The sequence below is a fragment of the Eptatretus burgeri genome, chromosome 4 (genome assembly GCF_056783735.1).
Source record: "Eptatretus burgeri isolate ZD-2024b chromosome 4, Ebu_testis_v1, whole genome shotgun sequence".
NCBI classification, from domain to species: Eukaryota; Metazoa; Chordata; class Myxini; order Myxiniformes; family Myxinidae; genus Eptatretus; species Eptatretus burgeri.
In genome coordinates, this window is record NC_140964.1 from 101,974,462 (window position 1) to 101,993,049 (window position 18,588).

The window sequence follows — 18,588 nt, forward strand, 5'->3', positions numbered from 1 at the left end:
AACTTCACGTAGGTGAATTCTGATGCATATAACTTCCCCATTAAAAGAAATCATACAATTATCTTGGTCGGTTATCCTAAAATTTACTCTGTGTATGTTTTTTTTCCTGACACAGGGAGATAAACCAAATTTTTGGGTTCCATATTGAATTTATAACCAATTGGGGTTGAGTATGCACTGAATGAAAATATTGTATTTGTTTTTATTCCATCATTATGAGCACCATCAATCAAATCACAGTGAATTAATACCGAATTTATTCTTGAGGATATTTGAATGACATTATCACTGTAAAACGTCCCATTAGTTTCAATCTTTTTGAGGAGAAACCCAATAACTCTCGAAATGAATTATCAATTGTGAAATCAACCTTGTAGTTATTTTAACTTTAATCGTTGATTCGGAAGTATGTTTTTGAATGTCCACAACAATATTTTTTGGTTCATCACCCTGTTCTTTCATAAGACGAGCAATTTTGGAAGATATTTGAGAAATCTCATATGCTCCGGGTGAGACTGTTATCGTTTTGTATCCACTTCCGGGATTATAACTAAACTTGTCATTTTTATCAGTTATATTAAATGAGGTATTATAAGTTTCCATGGACAATAAAGATGCCTCATATTCTTTTGTTGTGTCAAGTTGTAGTGGGTATGGGAATGAAGATGTGTGGTCGCTTGTTGTGAAATTAAAACTCAGGATTGTGCTTCTCATCTTATTTAATGAGATAAAATGTCTTTATATTGAGATTTATTTATTATTTTCATGTTCATCAACTGGTCTAAAATGGCTGATGCCTCATTAAAACAATTGTTATTTCCAGCCTTCTTATTACCTAACAAGAATAACAGTCTATTAACTTATTGCGATGGGTCATTTGGAAGAAAACTAATACGTGAACCAAGGATACTTAAAGCCTGAATAATGTGTTTCTCCTTCTCATTTTTTCTTCTTTTACCAGAAATACTATCCCTATAATTAAGAGTGTTCAGCAGATCAATATATACTCTTTCATCATTATTTTTCATATCCAATGGTTTATCAATATACTTTGATTCATCCTTCACAGTTGAACCTTGTCTTCCATCTTTTGTGAGAAGAAACATTAATCTCGGAGTTAGTTTAACAGGGGGTTGAGCAGAACACCCAAGAACCTTAATTAATAATTAAAAATCAATACCTTTTCTTGAACAAGATGAAATATTGCTGATTGTTCTGTTGGAATGAGTCCTGCTTTGGTTTTAGAATCCACTGAATATTCATTGTTTTGAAGAGCATTCACAATATAATCAGGGGGTCGATTAATCTCTTCCAGTTGTTGAAATAAACCTTCATCATCATATTCTAATTCTCCTAAATGCTTTAATTCTTCCTCCGTCATTTGATTAAAATCTTTTAACATTTGAAGTATATCAGGAGTATATTCTATTGTGGGAACTGTGGAAACATCTTTCATTTTTTCTTGGGAAGTTTTTAAAAGGGGTTTAAAAATTTTCTCTTGTTTTCTTTCAAATGCTTCTTCGCCCATTGGTTTCTGTCTGCGTTTCTTCTTTACGTCTTCCTGTTGTTTTACAACTTTTGAAACCAACTCTTGATGTTCCTTAAATCTTCTTGCTCTTTCTTTTGCATCCATTTATTTATTGGAAAATATCATTTAATGAATTGTAAAGATCAACAGGGAAATTTTTCTTTTCTTCGTCATCCAAGTAGATGTGTTCAAATAAATCCATTTCTTTAAATATTTCATCAAATGCTTTATTAACATTAATACGAGTTGTAATTTCTTCTTCACAAATGCATGCATCTCTGCTTTTCATACGTTTGCGTTGAGTTTCTTCATGAACATCAAAACCGAATGATAAAATCTTCACTCCGCTTAGATGTTTAATAATTTGTCTCGTTCCTTCTGGATTAGTTTCTAATATCCCAAGACCACCAGATTTTAGTTTCCTTAACTCACTCTTACAATATGAATATTTTGTTGTACCAAGAGAAACCTCCTCAAATATTTGACCTTCATTCCTCAATTCCATATGTTCCTCCACTGAAATATAGTGATAATCTTCACCTTTTACTTCTCCAGGTCTTATTGCTCTCGTTGTTGTTGATACAATGCGTATCACGGGGTGTTGTCATATATATATATATATATATATATATATATATATATATATATATATATATATATATATATATATATATATATATGTGTTTATAAAACAAAAAATATATCCCTTAATATCTCATCTTGTTTCACAACAATATATTTATATTTTTCAGTCGTGTACTTTATGTAATCCCCAAATTCCTTTTTACGACATAATGTAGAACAATTATCTCTCCAAAAGTTATTTATATCTATTGAATTTAACATGAATAAAATAAAAGTATTAGCATTGTTTCTGATGGAACGACGAGGAAGTTGAAAGTACGATTGACTAAGATAAATACAATTACAAGAAGAATGTCTCCCTCTTGTGTAGTAGCTGTCCATTACCGTTTGGTTTCTCTCATTAACACAATCATCAAAGATAACGAGGTTCTTTTTTGATTTATCCAAATCTTGGGGAGACGGTATATCATCTGTATTATCACTAACAATACAAGTTATCGGTTTTGATTTCTTTTTACATCTCTGTGTATCACAAAATAGTTGAATTATATCTTCAATGATATAGTCATTTAGGTTTTTTGAAGTTTAAATAAACCGATTATATCTTGTTTTTGAAGACCAGCATTAAAACCTTGTGAGAGTAGTTAATACTCTGGTTGAAAACTCGACTTTGTGAAAATTATAAAATTATCATAATCTAAAAAGTTGGGAGTCCGGAGCATCTTCAAAAGTAAGCAGGTTTTTCCACATCCGCTTGAACCAACTATGAGACATCTTAATGAATTTGGAAGATTTTTATGATTGTTAAATTTTATCTTATTTCCCCAAATGGGTAAAAAATCATTCATTTATATATTTGGAAAGCAGGTTATTTAATGTATTATTGGCTTTTTTAGAAACTCTATATATTTATCCTCAGTTCAGGTTTAATTTCAAGATAATCCATTATTTTATTTATGCAATATCTTGTGTTGATATTTCCCTGAAAATCACATCCATGAATTATATATAACAACAATCCTTTGAACATTTCTCTAATACGTTCAGTTTCTTCCCTTGTAAGGAAAGGTGTGTTATCACCCTTATAATTTACATTCATTTCTCGAATCAATCTTGTTAAGTAATTCATTTTTGGTGTAAATCTAAAAGAATTATTTTCCTTTTAAAATTTTTTATTATCATTAATTAGAAGATAATCACAGAATATACATTGTTTATAGGCTTTTGACTCTGTGTGTAATCCCTGTCTTTCACATGCAGGACAATTCTCAAATTTGTCATATGGAGAATCAGGGAAGTCTAGCATATTTATAAAGTAAAACTTTACTTAAACTGAAATTCATCTATACTCTCAGTTGCATATTGACTCATATTTAATTATATTACCATCGATATCTATATACTTTTTTTCATTACCAGATTCAACTACAACATTTTTTATATTCAAGGTAATTTTAAAATGATCCTTAACTACTATTGAACGAAATGTTATTTCACCTGATATATTAACATCCTTTATTTCATCAGGATTTACGTCTTTCGGGTTGTTGAAAAAAATACAAATTTCTCCTTGTATATTACAGATGAGTAGGGTGGATATACTGGTTCTGGCTCACTTTTCCCCATGTAAATGAATGGGGGATTTTCAGCGATTCCCTTTTTTTTTCCTAAAAATAAACCCCCTTTTTATCCATTTTTCCCTGCTGTGCAGGGGTTTGGCTTTTTGTGAGGCAATGTTTTATGAACAGATGCCCTTCCTGACGCCAACCCTGGTCGCCTCTTATGACACACAGGGATATGGTACACCTATTCTAACCGGGGCATACACCAGGACCAGTACACTGGCACTCATTTCGCCAACCTCGGAAGGATGACAGGCTGAGTCAACCCCCTGGTGTTAATTCAGCAACCAACGAGGCTTGAACTCAGGACACTGGGATCCCAAGCCGCCACCCTAACCACTAAGCCAACACCAGGCTTAGCCAACACCAGGCTTTGTAGGTATATATATTATATATATATATTTACAAGTTATTATATTATATATATATAACCAGGCTATCCCAAGGTATATTTATTTGTCTCCCCATTTAACCTGGAGGTTGAACCTCATTGAATTGAACACCTGGGGGTTGAACAGCTCACTCATTGAACCTATAAAGATTTGTTCATTCTCAAATTCCTTCAATAGTTTAATTTTCTTTGCACAATAATCTCCATCTAAAATATTGAAAAACAAAACATTTGAATCTTTATATATTTTAAGATACCCCTTTTGTGCCATTACGAAATGATAAACTTCTCTTAATGCTCTTGTTTGACCACCTCCTGAGCCACATATCATTTTGAGATTATAGTAAATTGTTTTTTCATTGTTCAATTGATAACCATCAAAGTTTTCAGTCCATTCAAGGATATTCATTTTTTTTCTTTACATCCTCTAACTTACTACTTTTTAAATTGATTCGCTTATTTGTTTTATTTACCTTTGTTTTTGTTGTTTTTCAATAAGACTTATTTGATATTTTTCACATTCATTATGTTTTCCATTTATATACCAAGACTGAGATTTTCTCCACTCTTTAGTTTGATTAATACTTGGTTTGACCATTTATATATTGCAAAAAAACGCGGTGGTAGCCCTTAAAAAAACCCTAACCCATCTTCCCATCGTTAAAACACAATCTATTTTATACACTCTATCATACAATATCCATATGGAACACAATCTATTCCATTATCTAAAATAAATCTCTTATCATCAAAGGCTCCTAATGCCTTTTTATTTACTTCTTCACTATATATGTTATGTTTATAATTTCTTATTGTATTCATTTTCCTATATTCTTCTTTCTTATTTATCAAACAATTATAGTAATTTCTAAAAGTTATTGATTTCTTTATTACATATTTCTTCATTCCCTTTAACCTCTTATCAATCTGATCACCATACTTATAAGCATATGCCTTTGCTCTCAATCCAATAAACTCACTCATTACTTTTCCACCCAACTCATCCTTAAACTTACCAATAACCTTTTCATTCTTTTTGGAAAATAACTCACTCTTCTTGCTGAAATTACTTGTATCATATACTCCAATATTTTTCTTCATATCTTCACAAACATCATCAGTTTTGATATCTAGGATAAAACTATCAGTGTCCATATACAACAATGAAACATTTTCACCATACTCTTTCTTTAAGTCATTATACAAATAATCATACATCAATATCTTTGATAAATCAAGAACTGCTGTTCCAATATAAATTGGTTTATCCATTACAATACTTTCCTTTTTCATATGAATTGCAGAAAAGTTCTCTGAAAAAACCTCTTCTCTCTCAAAACTTGGTTTATTTATCAATCTCGAAGCTTCTTTCCAAGATGTTGCGAATCTAATGTTTTGCCTGTTTCTAACATTTTCCATAGTCTTTCCAAATACAGCATTATTCATTAATTTATAAAAGTCCCCTTCAAATTTTACTTTTGTATTTGCTCTCATATCTGTATTGAATTGAATATACTTTTTCACCCAAGGACTTTGTTTAAATTTTAAAACTCTATGAATTTTAGCTACTCTCAATCCTTCTCTCAAAAACTGTTTTAAGCTTCTCTGATGCAAAACATATCCCTCTTTATCATAGAATGTTGTTAATAACTTTTCTGTTGATTTACCTTTAATATTAAAACTTTTATGATAATCACTTAACCATTCTTTCTTTGGGGTTTCTTTCTCACATGCAAAAGGAAGATCTTTATGCTTATTATGAAGATCACTCGGGTACCTCAAATCAACTTCAAAATAATAACCTTCTTCTTCGTCATTCAATTCCGCTTGAGAAGAAATAACAATATTCATCAAAGCCTTTTCATAATCCTTTTCTTCCACCCACTCTAATTTACCATAAGGCAGAGATTGAGACATTGCCCATCCATACAAATTATTAGCATCAAAATACATCAAATAATTACTATCTTTTTCACTATCATAATTTGGAAGATATTTATTATTTGCTTTAGCATATCTTTTTGAACATACTTGTGATATTCCACCTCTCTTGGACTTCTCAATCATCAAAAGCATATCAACATCACTGATTAAATCTATATCTTGTTTTGTCATTTTCAACATTGCACTCCAAGCTAAACCAGGAGCTGTGAAATAGTGGGCAGGATCTAATCCATAACAATTTTTATTATGACAGAGTGATCTAAAAGCTTCAAACACATCAGCTAACAATAAAACATCTGTTTTTAGATATAAATCATGATATTCTCCAAGGTTCTTTGTCTTAAATATTTTCAATATTTCTTGTGCGTGTTTATATTCCTTATCACTTATCTCTTCTTCATAAAGGTTATTATAGAAACTTTATTTTGAAGGAAGTTGTGTTTCTTTAAATCTCATAAATGAATCCATATAATCATAAGTATAAATTCCCTTACTTGTAAGAATTTTCTCTTTACTTTGAATTTCATTCCTTGTTTGAATTTCCTCTCTTGTGAGAATTCCTTCTTTAATCAGAATTTCATCTTTAAACAGAATTTCCTCTTAAGTTAGAATTTCATTCATTGTTCGAATTTTCTTTATAATTAGAATTTCATCTTCAGTTAGAATTTCTTCATTAATTTCCTCATTAATTAGAGTTTCCTCTTTACTTTGAATTCTCTCTTTAATCTGAATTTCCTCTTTAGTGAGAATTTCCTCTTTTGGAAAGAATGAATTAAGATTTGGAAAAGAGTCCGTGGAGCTTAGATTTGATGCGAGGTAGGCTAGTGGTGTTCCCATAAACTTGTAAGAATCTAGATACCTAATACGAGTTAAAGGTTTTGTGAATATCATTTTTGTAAATGAAATATACTTTTGACTTGTGTTTGTTATGGCAGAAATATTCCCTGGTGTTTTTGAAAGTTCATTTATAAATAGATGTGTATCATAGTTGGCGCTGTTGTGAAGAAAGACTGGAATAAAAGAAGGTAATTTATAATTAAGATTCCAACAGGAATGAGCGGGACCTCTATATTTACCAGTAAGATGACAATGATCCCTAACTTTAGACTCCTTAATTTCCCCCTCACAAATATGACAGATATTGTTCTTTCTAAATTCTAATTTTTCTTCTTTGGTTAATTTCATCGGTTCATTTGTTTCTTTCATTAATTTAGTGAGTCTTATACAATCCTTTTCTAATCGTTTTACAAACTCTTGTGAAGCTTTTTTTCCACGATAATGTTCAAGTTTGTTATACTTTTCTCCAACAGATGATTTGATATAATAAGAGAAACCACAAGGAATATGTTTTTGATATTTATTTGTATATGATTCTTTTGGATTAGGAGAAGCAGTATTTATCTTTTTAAGGATACACTCAAAATCAGCGTATATCACAAATGGGTGCATGATAGATTTATTATAATCTTCAAAAGAAATCTTTTCACCAGGTTTAGGCATTGTAATTACATCTGATTTATGATTACTACAATATTTTGAATGTTGTTCTAATCGTTCTTTTGTATGAAATGAATTAAGACATCGCTTACAAGGATATATTTTGTTTGCTGTTCTGAATACCTGAGAAGAGATTAATCTTGATAAATTATTGATGTATGTGTAATGTGAATTCTTTCCAACACTAAAATCTAAAAGATCAATGTGTGTTTCTTCATTTTTATCGTTGTTTGAAATTTTTAATATTTGAACTTTGTTTGTATCTGTTAATCCATATACATTAATAGAAAGATTATTCTTTTCTCAAATTTAGGAATATCTGTTAGTGGCATTGGGAATTTAAAATCTTTAATGTACAAGGTATTCTCATATTTCATATATTGTTTTACTCTTTCTGAATTACATTTTGGTGGATGAAAGTGAGCAAGAACAGACCAGAGAAAACATTTATTATCATTGTTCTTAATATTAACAACTGCCTTCTTTAGTTTTATTTCTTTTGGTAATTCAATATAAGAAGAAGCTTTAAGAGGGTTTGATTTTAGAATGTGTATATCTAAAAAGATGATTTTTAAAATATTGAATCCACTTCCTACCACTGTATTATCAACATCCTCCTCTTGTCTTGATAGTTCTTCATAAACCCCACTATTCAAAAAATCTTGAAATGATGTTATAAAATGAAGATCTGTTCTCATATAAGGTGTATGTTCTTCATCTTGTCTTTTCATATTCATTTTCACTCCCATATAAAACTTTAAAGTTTTCATTTCTTTTAATGTCTTTTTAATAAATTTTTCAACATCGAGTTTCACTATTTCAATTGATTCAGCAATTGATGATGGACCGGGTTCTCCAAATTGAAAAATCCTTATTTTTATATGCCCTTTAAATGCCCCATCAGTGTTTTCAATATAATAGTCTCCCTTTACTTTAAACTCATTTTTCTTGTGTTTTTGTGATTGAAGATGTCTATTATAACTACTCTTCAAAACATCCTTTGAACAGATATCACAATGTTTTCTTTCCAACTCAAGAGGAGATATTTTATGAAACAGATTAAATGTGTGTTTGTTGGTTCGGAGGTGTTTTCTGTAATGTTTATACTTGTGATTACAAACATCGCAGTATGTTGTATTCACCATATTTATATAATAAATCTTTGCTTAAACTAAAATTTTCTTGATGAAAATTTTGTTTATTTTACAGGTGAATCTGTGCTTAAAACCATTTTATCCTCCAACTTTTTCACTTAATAAATACAATGTTTCAAGACACAAAAGACAAGTTTCAAGCAATCTCTTCATTTGTTAAAGATACTGAGAAATATGTCAAGGATGTAAAATTGAACAAAGATAAATATAACAACTATTGGATAAAAACAATTATGGTAAATAATATTTGTTCTTCAATTTCCTTCAGCAAAGCCTGGTGTTGGCTTAGTGGTTAGGGTGGTGGCTTGGGATCCCAGGGTCCTGAGTTCAAGCCCCGTTGGCTGCTGAATTAACACCAGGGGGTTGACTCAGCCTGTCATCCTTCTGAGGTCGGCGAAGTGAGTACCAGTGTACTGGTCCCGGTGTATGCCCCGTTTAGAATAGGTGTAGCATATCCCTGTGTGTCGTAAGAGGCGACCAGGGTTGGCGTCAGGAAGGGCATCCGGCCATAAAACATTGCCTCAAGAAAAAGCCTAACCCCTGCACAGCAGGGAAAAATGGCTGTAAAAACGGTCATTTTATTTTTTTTTAATTTCCTTCAGCGGAAGGGCTTTTAGTATACCTGGTACAACATCAATTAAAGTATCTCTAACAAAAGTTTCTCCTCTCCTTCTGGAAATATATTCAAAACTAGAAAAAGCAATGAAACAAGAAAAAGTATCAAAAAACAAAAACCTTATGGATGAAGCTTTAGAAAGAAAAGATAAGACCTTCTGTAATATGCAAGGAGAAATTTGTATTTTATTTCAACAATCCTAAAGATGTAAATCCTGATGAAATAAAGGATGTTAATATATCAGGTGAAATGACATTTCGTTCAATAGTAGTTAACGATCATTCTAAAATTACCTTTAATATAAAAAATTTTGTCGTTGAATCTGATAATGAAAAAAAGTATATCGATATCGATGGTAATATTATTAAATATGAGCCAATATACAACTGAAAGTAGAGATGAATTTCAGTTTAAGTAAAGTTTTACTTTATAAATATGCTAGACTTTCCTGATTCTCCATATGACAAATTTGAGAATTGTCCTGCGTGTGAAAGACAGGGATTAAACACAGAGTCAAAAGCTTATAAACAATGTATATTCTGTGATTATCTTCTAATTAATGACAATAAAAAATATAAAAAGGAAAATAATTCTTTTAGATTTACACCAAAAATGAATTACTTTACAAGATTGATTAGAGAAATGAATGTAAAGTATGAGGGTGATAACACACCTTTCCTTACAAGGGAAGAAACTGAACATATAAGAGAAATGTTCAAAGGATTGTTGTTATATATTATTCATGGATGTAATTTTCAGGGAAATATCAACACAAGATATTGTATAAATAAAATAATGGATTATCTTGAAATTAAACCTGAACTTAGGATAAAATATAGAGTTTCTAAAAAAGCCAATAATAAATTAAATAACCTGTTTTCCAAATATATAAATGAATGATTTTTTACCCATTTGGGAAAATAAGATAAAATTTAACAACCATAAAAATCTCCCAAATTCATTAAGATGTCTCATAGTTGGTTCAAGTGGATGTGGAAAAACCTGCTTACTTTTAAAAATGCTCCTCACTCCCAACTTTTTAGATCATGATAATTTAATAATTTTCACAAAGTCGAGTTTTCAACCAGAGTATCAACTACTCTCACAAGGTTTTAATGCTGGTCTTCAAAAACAAGATATAATCGGTTTATTTAAACGTCAAAAAAACCTAAATGATTATAACATTGAAGATATAATTCAACTATTTTGTGATACACAGAGATGTAAAAAGAAATCAAATCCTATAACTTGTATTCTTAGTGATAATATGGATGATATACCGTCTCCCCAAGATTTGGATAAATCAAAAAAGAACCTCGTTATCTTTGATGATTGTGTTAATGAGAGAAACCAAACGGTAATGGTCAGCTACTACACAAGAGGGAGACATTCTTCTTGTAATTGTATTTATCTTAGTCAATCGTACTTTCAACTTCCTCGTCGTTCCATCAGAAACAATGCTAATACTTTTATTTTATTCAAGTTAAATTCAATAGATATCAATAATTTTTGGAGAGATAATTGTTCTACATTATGTAGTAAAAAGAAATTTGAGGATTACATGAAGCACACGACTGAAAAATATAAATATATTGTTGTGAAACAAGATGAGATATTAAGGGATATATTTTTTGTTTTATAAACAATTATATATATAAATGACAACTATTATTGTAAATCTTGTAGGTAAATCTGCTTCTGGAAAAAACTTTCATAAATCAAGGTTCTTGTGTAGTACACATGAGAATATTGTAAATTTACTTAAAAAACACCCCGTGATACACATTGTATCAACAACAACGAGAGCAATAAGACCTGGAGAAGTAAAAGGTGAAGATTATCACTATATTTCAGTGGAGGAACATATGCGATTGAGGAATGAAGGTCAAATATTTGAGGAGGTTTCTCTTGGGACAACAAAATATTCACATTGTAAGAGTGAGTTAAGGAAACTAAAATCTGGTGGTGTTGGGATATTAGAAACTAATCCAGAAGGAACGAGACAAATTATTAAACATCTGAGTGGAGTGAAGATTTTATCATTCGGTTTTGATGTTGATGAAGAAACTCAACGCAAACGTATGAAAAGCAGAGATGCAAGTATTAGTGAAGAAGAATTGACAACTCGCATTAATGTTAATAAAGAATTTGATGAAATATTTAAAGAAAAGGATTTATTTGAACACATCTACTTGAATGATGAAGAAAAGGAAAATTTCCCTGTTGATCTTTACAATTCATTAAATTACATTTTACAATAAATAAATGGATGCTAAAGAAAGAGCAAGAAGATTTAAGGAACATCAAGAGTTGGTTTCAAAAGTTGTAAAACAACAGGAAGACATAAAGAAGAAACGCAGACAGAAACTAACGGGCGAAGAAGCATTTGAAAGAAAACAAGAGAAATTTTATAAACCACTTTTAAAAACTTCCCAAGAAAAAATAAAGATGTTTCCACAGTTCCCACAGTAGAATATACTCCTAAAAAACTTCAAATGTTAAAAGATTTTGATCAAATGACGGAGGAAGAATTGGAGCATTTAGGAGAATTAAAGGTATATGATGATGAAGGTTTATTTCAACAACTGGAAGAGATTAATCAACCCCCTGATTATATTGTGAATGCTGTTCAAAACAATGAATATTCAGCGGATTCAAAAACCAAAGCAGGACTCATTCCAACAGAACAACCAGCAATATTTCATCTTCTTCAAGAAAAGGTATTGATATTTCATGATGAATTAAGGTTCTTGGGTTCTGCTCAACCCCCTGTTAAACTAACTCCGAGATTAATGTTTCTTCTCACAAAAGATGGAAGACAAGGTTCAACTGTGATGGATGAATCAAAGTATATTGATAAACCATTGGATATGGAAAATAATGATGATAGAGTATATATTGATCTGCTGAACACTCTAAATTATAAGGTTATTCTTTCTGGTAAAAGTAGGAAGAATGAGAAGGAGAAACACATTATTCAGGCTTTAAGTATCCTTGGTTCAGGTGTTAGTTTTCTTCCAAATGACCCATCACAATTCGTTAATAGACTGTTATTGTTGTTAGGCAATAAGAATGCTGGAAATAACAATTGTTTTAATGAAGCATCAGCCATTTTAGACCAGTTGATGAACATGAAAATAATAAATAAATATCAATATAAAGACATTTTATCTCATATTAAATAAGATGAGAAGCACAATCCTGAGTTTCAATTTCACAACAAGCGACCACACATCTTCATTCCCATACCCACTACAACTTGACACAACAAAAGAATATGAGGCATCTTTATTGTCCATGGAAACTTATAATACCTTATTTAATATAAGCGAGAAAAATGACAAGTTTAGTTATAATCCGGGAAGTGGATACAAAACGATAACAGTCTCACCCGGAGCATATGAGATTTCTCAAATATCTTCCGAAATTGCTCGTCTTATGAAAGAACAGGGTGATGAACCAAAAAATATTGCAATAGACATTCAAAAACATACTTCAAAATCAACGATTAAAGTTAAAAACAACTACAAGGTTGATTTCACAATTGATAATTCATTTAGAGAGTTATTGGGTTTCTCCTCAAAAAAGATTGAAACTAATGGGACGTTTTACAGTGATAATGTCATTCAAATATCCTCAGGAATAAATTCGGTGTTAATTCACTGTGATTTGATTGATGGTGCTTATAATGATGGAAAAAAAAACAAATACAATATTTTCATTCACGCATACTCAACCCCAATTGGTTATAAATTCAATATGGAACCTAAAAATTTGGTTTATCTCCCTGTGTCAGGAAAAACCATACACAGAGTAAATTTTTGGATAACCGACCAAGATAATCGTGTGATTTCTTTTAATGGAGAAGTTATATCCATCAGAATTCACCTATGTGAAGTTTTCCAATAAATAAATACGATGGTTATTGTGAGGAAACACGAGTTGGGAAAATATAAAATAATTACAGGGGATGGGATGTTCCTTTCCCCATACTACAAGGGTGAAGGTATGTATCTTGGTAGAGGATACTATAAACCTAAGAGACAAAGGGGTGTTGGACATCAATTTACAGGAGATGGTATAATTGATACTCTCATGGGTATTGGTTCAACTATTCTTAAACATAAAGATCTAATTGGTTTCTGCTGTGGGAAATGTAGCAGGTGCTGTAAAGAGCATAAAAGATGCCCAGAAGGAATCTCATAAATAACAAGCAATAAAAGAAATTAAGAAAGGCAAAACTCAGTTGTCCCCCCAAGAATGACAGAAAATAATTCAAATACTTGGATCAGGGTTTCAAAAGTTTTAACATCTTTTTTCCTAAATAAATACAAGTATGGAAGCAATTTATAGTATGTATGATTTGGATGATACTATTATTATCTCAAACTCCACTAAAAAAGAAGATTACTTCAAGGTAAATGCAACAACTGGAACAGACTGGAATACGAATGGTACAAAAAGTTTTGAAATAAATAATCAACAAACCTATTTGAATCTCTCCGAAAGTTTCTTGTTGTGTAAATTTAAATTCAATAAAGCTGGGAATAACACAAACGCTACACTTGTAAATGATTTCTTCTGGAAAATGTATGATAGTGTGCGTTTGTATATTGGAACACAAGAAGTTGAAGCGGTTGATTATGTCTCTGATGTATCTGAAATGATGAAATTTACACTCTATACATTCAGTGATAGAATGGGAAAGGGGTCTGTCGAAGGTTTTATTCCTGATATGTCAACGGGAACAAACACAGACCCTGGATATACTCAAAGGAAAGGAGCGTATAATGATGATGCAAAAGCAGAAAATAGTTTTACTGTGGCAGTTCCTCTTAAAGGTATATTTGGATTTTGTGATCATGATAAAGTTCTGTCTTCTTCTTCTTCTTCTTTCGGCTGCTCCCGTTAGGGGTCGCCACAGCGGATCATCCGCATGATCCGCATCGTGATTTGGCACATGTTTTACGCCGGATGCCCTTCCTGACGCAACCCTGGTCGCCTCTTACGACACAGGGATAAGGTACATCTATTTTAACCGGGGTATACTTATAGGCTCTAATGATGTCATTAAGACTGAAGAGCAATTAGCTGATGAATTACATAAACCAATATTCACAAAGTTTCAGAGAAGGAAAGTTTATTCCAAGGAAGTTGATTATATCTGGTCTGCTGATTTGATTGAACTCAATAATGATAAGGGGTACAAGTATGCTTTAACCGTTATTGATTTGAGGAGTAGATACGTATGGGTTGTCCCATTAAAAAACAAAACAGGTAATACTCTTATGTTAGCCTTTCAACAGATATTTAATAAAAGTAAGAGAAAACCTAAAAAATTGTGGACTGATGAGGGTAGAGAGTTTTATAACAAGACATTTATGAATTTTCTAAAAAATAACAGTATTACATTATACAGTACCTTTAATGAAGGGAAGGCAGTTGTTGTTGAACGTTTTAATCGTACCTTAAAAGAGAGACTATATAAATTCACACAACTCGTTCACAACAATGGTCATCTTTTATTCAGGATATTGTGGATAAGTATAATGACACGATTCACACGTCAACAAATATGAAACCATCAGAAACATTTACAAAATTAAAATATGAAAAAGAGATTAATGTCAGAAAACCTAAGTTCAAAGTTGGTGATATCGTAAGAATATATAGGTGGAAATCTCATTTTGAAAAAGATTATATTAAAAGATGGACCAACGAGCTTTTTAAAATTGTTTATGTAATAGATACGGTTCCTTGGACTTATAAGATATATGATTTGGAAGGGGAAGAGATTTTAGGTTCATTTTATTCACAGGAATTACAAAAGACAAAGATAAATTGAAATTTTTTGACTCTGCCCCTTTTTGACTCCACCCACACAAACCCCACACAAGCCCCGCCCACACAAACCCCGCCCACACAAACCCCACACAAACCCCACCACACACAAACCCCTCACAAGCTCCAATAAATTGAAATTTTTTGACTCCGCCCCTTTTTGACTCCGCCCACACACGCCCCTCCCACCGAAGCCCCGCCCACACAAGCCCCACACACACACAAACCCCACACACACATAAACCCCACCCCACACAAGCTCCACACAAACCCCACACAAGCTCCACACAAGCTTCACACAAGCTCCACCCATAATTCATCATATTCACATAATTAGTGATTAGTTATTTAGTTCTCCACACACAACATGTTTATTTAATTAAAAAATTATCCACCAATCCACACATGCTCCACTCATCCACCCATCCACCCATTCATTTATCCACACAAACCTCATCCACATTCACCCCTCCCACATAAGCTCCACCGAAGCTCCGCCCACATAAACCCTGCCCACATAAGCCCTGCCTACATAAACCCCTCCCACACAAGCCCCGCCCACACAAGCCCCACCCACACAAGCCCCACCCACACACACCCCTCCCACCGAAGCCCCACCCACACACGCCCCTCCCACCGAAGCCCCGCCCACACAAGCCCCACCCACCCACACCCCTCCCACCGAAGCCCCGCCCACACAAGCCCCACCCCCTCATCCCCCTGTGCGCCCCCACCTTTGACCCACCACCTCCCTCATCCCACCCCCACCCTTCCCCACACACACACATGGGGAGGGGAGGGATGGGATGAGGGGGTGATGGGTCATTGGGGGAGCGCACCTACCCCCCCCCCCCAACCCCTCCCTCTCCTTCATGTCTTGATCCTCTTCTTGAAATTCAAAATCAAGTAATTGTAAACAAAACAAATATAATTTATTAATATTGAAAATATTAAATATTCATTTGCGAGAATGTATAATCTTTCCCAGCAATCTTCTTCAGATGTCTTGTGATTTCGAAACTCAGACACCATATTCTGTTTTGAAACAAAAAGTGGATAATAATTAGGTTTTATCAAGATAATTACATGGTAATATGAGTAAACCTGGTGTTGGTTCTAAGTTCAAGCCTCGTTGACCACTGAATTAACACACCAGCCTCGTTGACCACTGAATTAACACACCAGGAGGCCGACTCAGCCTGTCATCCTTTCAAGGCCAATAAAATGAATTCCAGTGTACTGGCAAAACCGCGTCCAAACTAATGATGCAACCAACATAAGACGACATTCTAAAGAGAGAGTGATATTAATAATAATTCAGAAACATTTACCTCCAGAAAATCATGTGTTGTACAAGATTGCTTCAACAGCTGATGTTGTGTGATAGTGCTGAAAAAAAAATAATAAGTCAAGGGTATAGATGAAGAGACAGACAGAGAGAGATACAAACAGACAGGGAAAGCGACACACACACACACACACACACACACGCACACGCACACGCACACGCACACACGCACACTCACACACATATATATATACACACACAGACACACATATATATGCCCACACACACACACACACACACACACACACACACACACACACACACACACACACACACACACACACACACACACACACACACACACACACACACACACACACACACACACACACACAGACACACATATATATATACACGCACACACGTGTCTCACCATTGGTTTAATTCATACGAGATCAGAGACCGTGATAAGACTTCGTACCAGTCATTATAAATCATTGACCTCTTCAATAAGAGCAGAGAGAGGTAGGTAGAAAGACAGACAGAGAGAGATACAAACAGACAGGGAAAGCGACACACACACACACACACACACACACACACACACACACACACACACACACACACACACACACACACACACACACACACACACACACACACACACACACACACACACACACACACACACACACACACACACACACACACACACACACACGTGTCTCACCATTGGTTTAATTCATTCGAGATCAGAGGCCGTGATAAGACTTCGTACCAGTCATTATAAATGTTTTTCAATTCTCTTCTAAAATCATTGACCTCTTCAATAAGAGCATTCATTTGATGCACCTCATCGTGATATGTGAACTCCACTTCTTCCAAGGACCTGTCAGGAAAAAATATATATACAGTGGGACCTGCTTAATAGAATCACTTTGGGCCGGACAAATTTGATTCTAATAAGCGGGTGATTCTAATATCCGAGTTCACCAGAGTTGTGGAGTATCAAGCGGATCAAATGTCGAGTACACATACGGAGACAAATACTCAGCATTTAGTTTGATTTATATGACACACTTGCTCAAAACAATGTAACTTACTACTGAAAATAAAACAATTACACGTACAGTACATATGTACTTTTCAAAGCAAAACAACATAGGTTTGTCGATGAGCCTACTCTGTAATGAAAAAATTGTCGATTGTTGCCTGCTTTAACGAGTCTGTGGCAATGGCGGTGACCTCCTTGTCAAGTTTGCGCAGGAAGGCCATGTCACTGAACCCATGTGATAGCAAACCAAGCCTGATCGTCTTAGCTGCAGACATCATTTCCTTGATGATCGGGACAGAGATCTCCTCTTCCTCCTCTTCCTCCACTTTAGTGTCGGCGTCATAGTCTGCGTCAGTAGCAATTCCCATTTCGCGTTGGACTGCCGAAACGATGGCTTCGTCTGTGACATCATCGTCTGTGGTTTGGAGAGTGGCGTCCATGTTGACGAAGTCCTTCCATTGGTCGGGATCCATTTGAAGAGGGTTGGCTAACTCGTCGTCGTCATTGCTCTCGACCCTTTCGCCTTCGCTTGCCGCTCCGATGAAAATTCCTCCTTTGCGCCAGCAGTTCACTATGCCGGTAGTCTTCACATCATTCTATGCTGCGTCCGTAAACAGCATAGCGTCGAGGATCGTTATCTTTTTCGCCAAGTCACTCGCTGTCATTGCTCCATCCTCGTCAATCTCAGTGAGCACTTTTCGTAGCATGGCACGGCGGTAATGAGCTTTGAATGAACGGATAATTCCCTGATCTAACGGTTGAAGAACAGAGGTTGTGTTCGGCGGGAGAAATGCCACAGTAATGTTCGACAGTTGAAGTGATTGGGGATGTGCCGGACAGTTGTCGATGAGAAGCAACGCTTTCTGGTCATGACGCCGAAGCTCGCGATTCCACTCATCGAGCCATTCAGTGAAGAGGAAACATGTCATCCATGCGGAGGAATTGGCTCTGTAGCGAACTGGAATTGTTTTGAGGCCTTTGAAACACCGTGGATTCTTGCTTTTACCAATACCGAAAGGAGGACGCTTAGCACCAGTCATCGAGCAGCAAAAAAGCACCGTGATTCTT

General features: G+C 33.9%; 1 long non-coding RNA gene across 1 annotated transcript; it reads right to left on the bottom strand.

The window, feature by feature from the left end:
- Positions 1-16,008: 16,008 nt before the first annotated feature.
- On the bottom strand, positions 16,009-17,347 carry LOC147028781 (uncharacterized). The gene is made up of 3 exons (XR_015056949.1): positions 17,197-17,347; positions 16,510-16,567; positions 16,009-16,213 (listed from the first exon to the last, which is right to left on the bottom strand). It is a non-coding gene; the product is annotated as an uncharacterized LOC147028781 (long non-coding RNA).
- Positions 17,348-18,588: the final 1,241 nt, after the last annotated feature.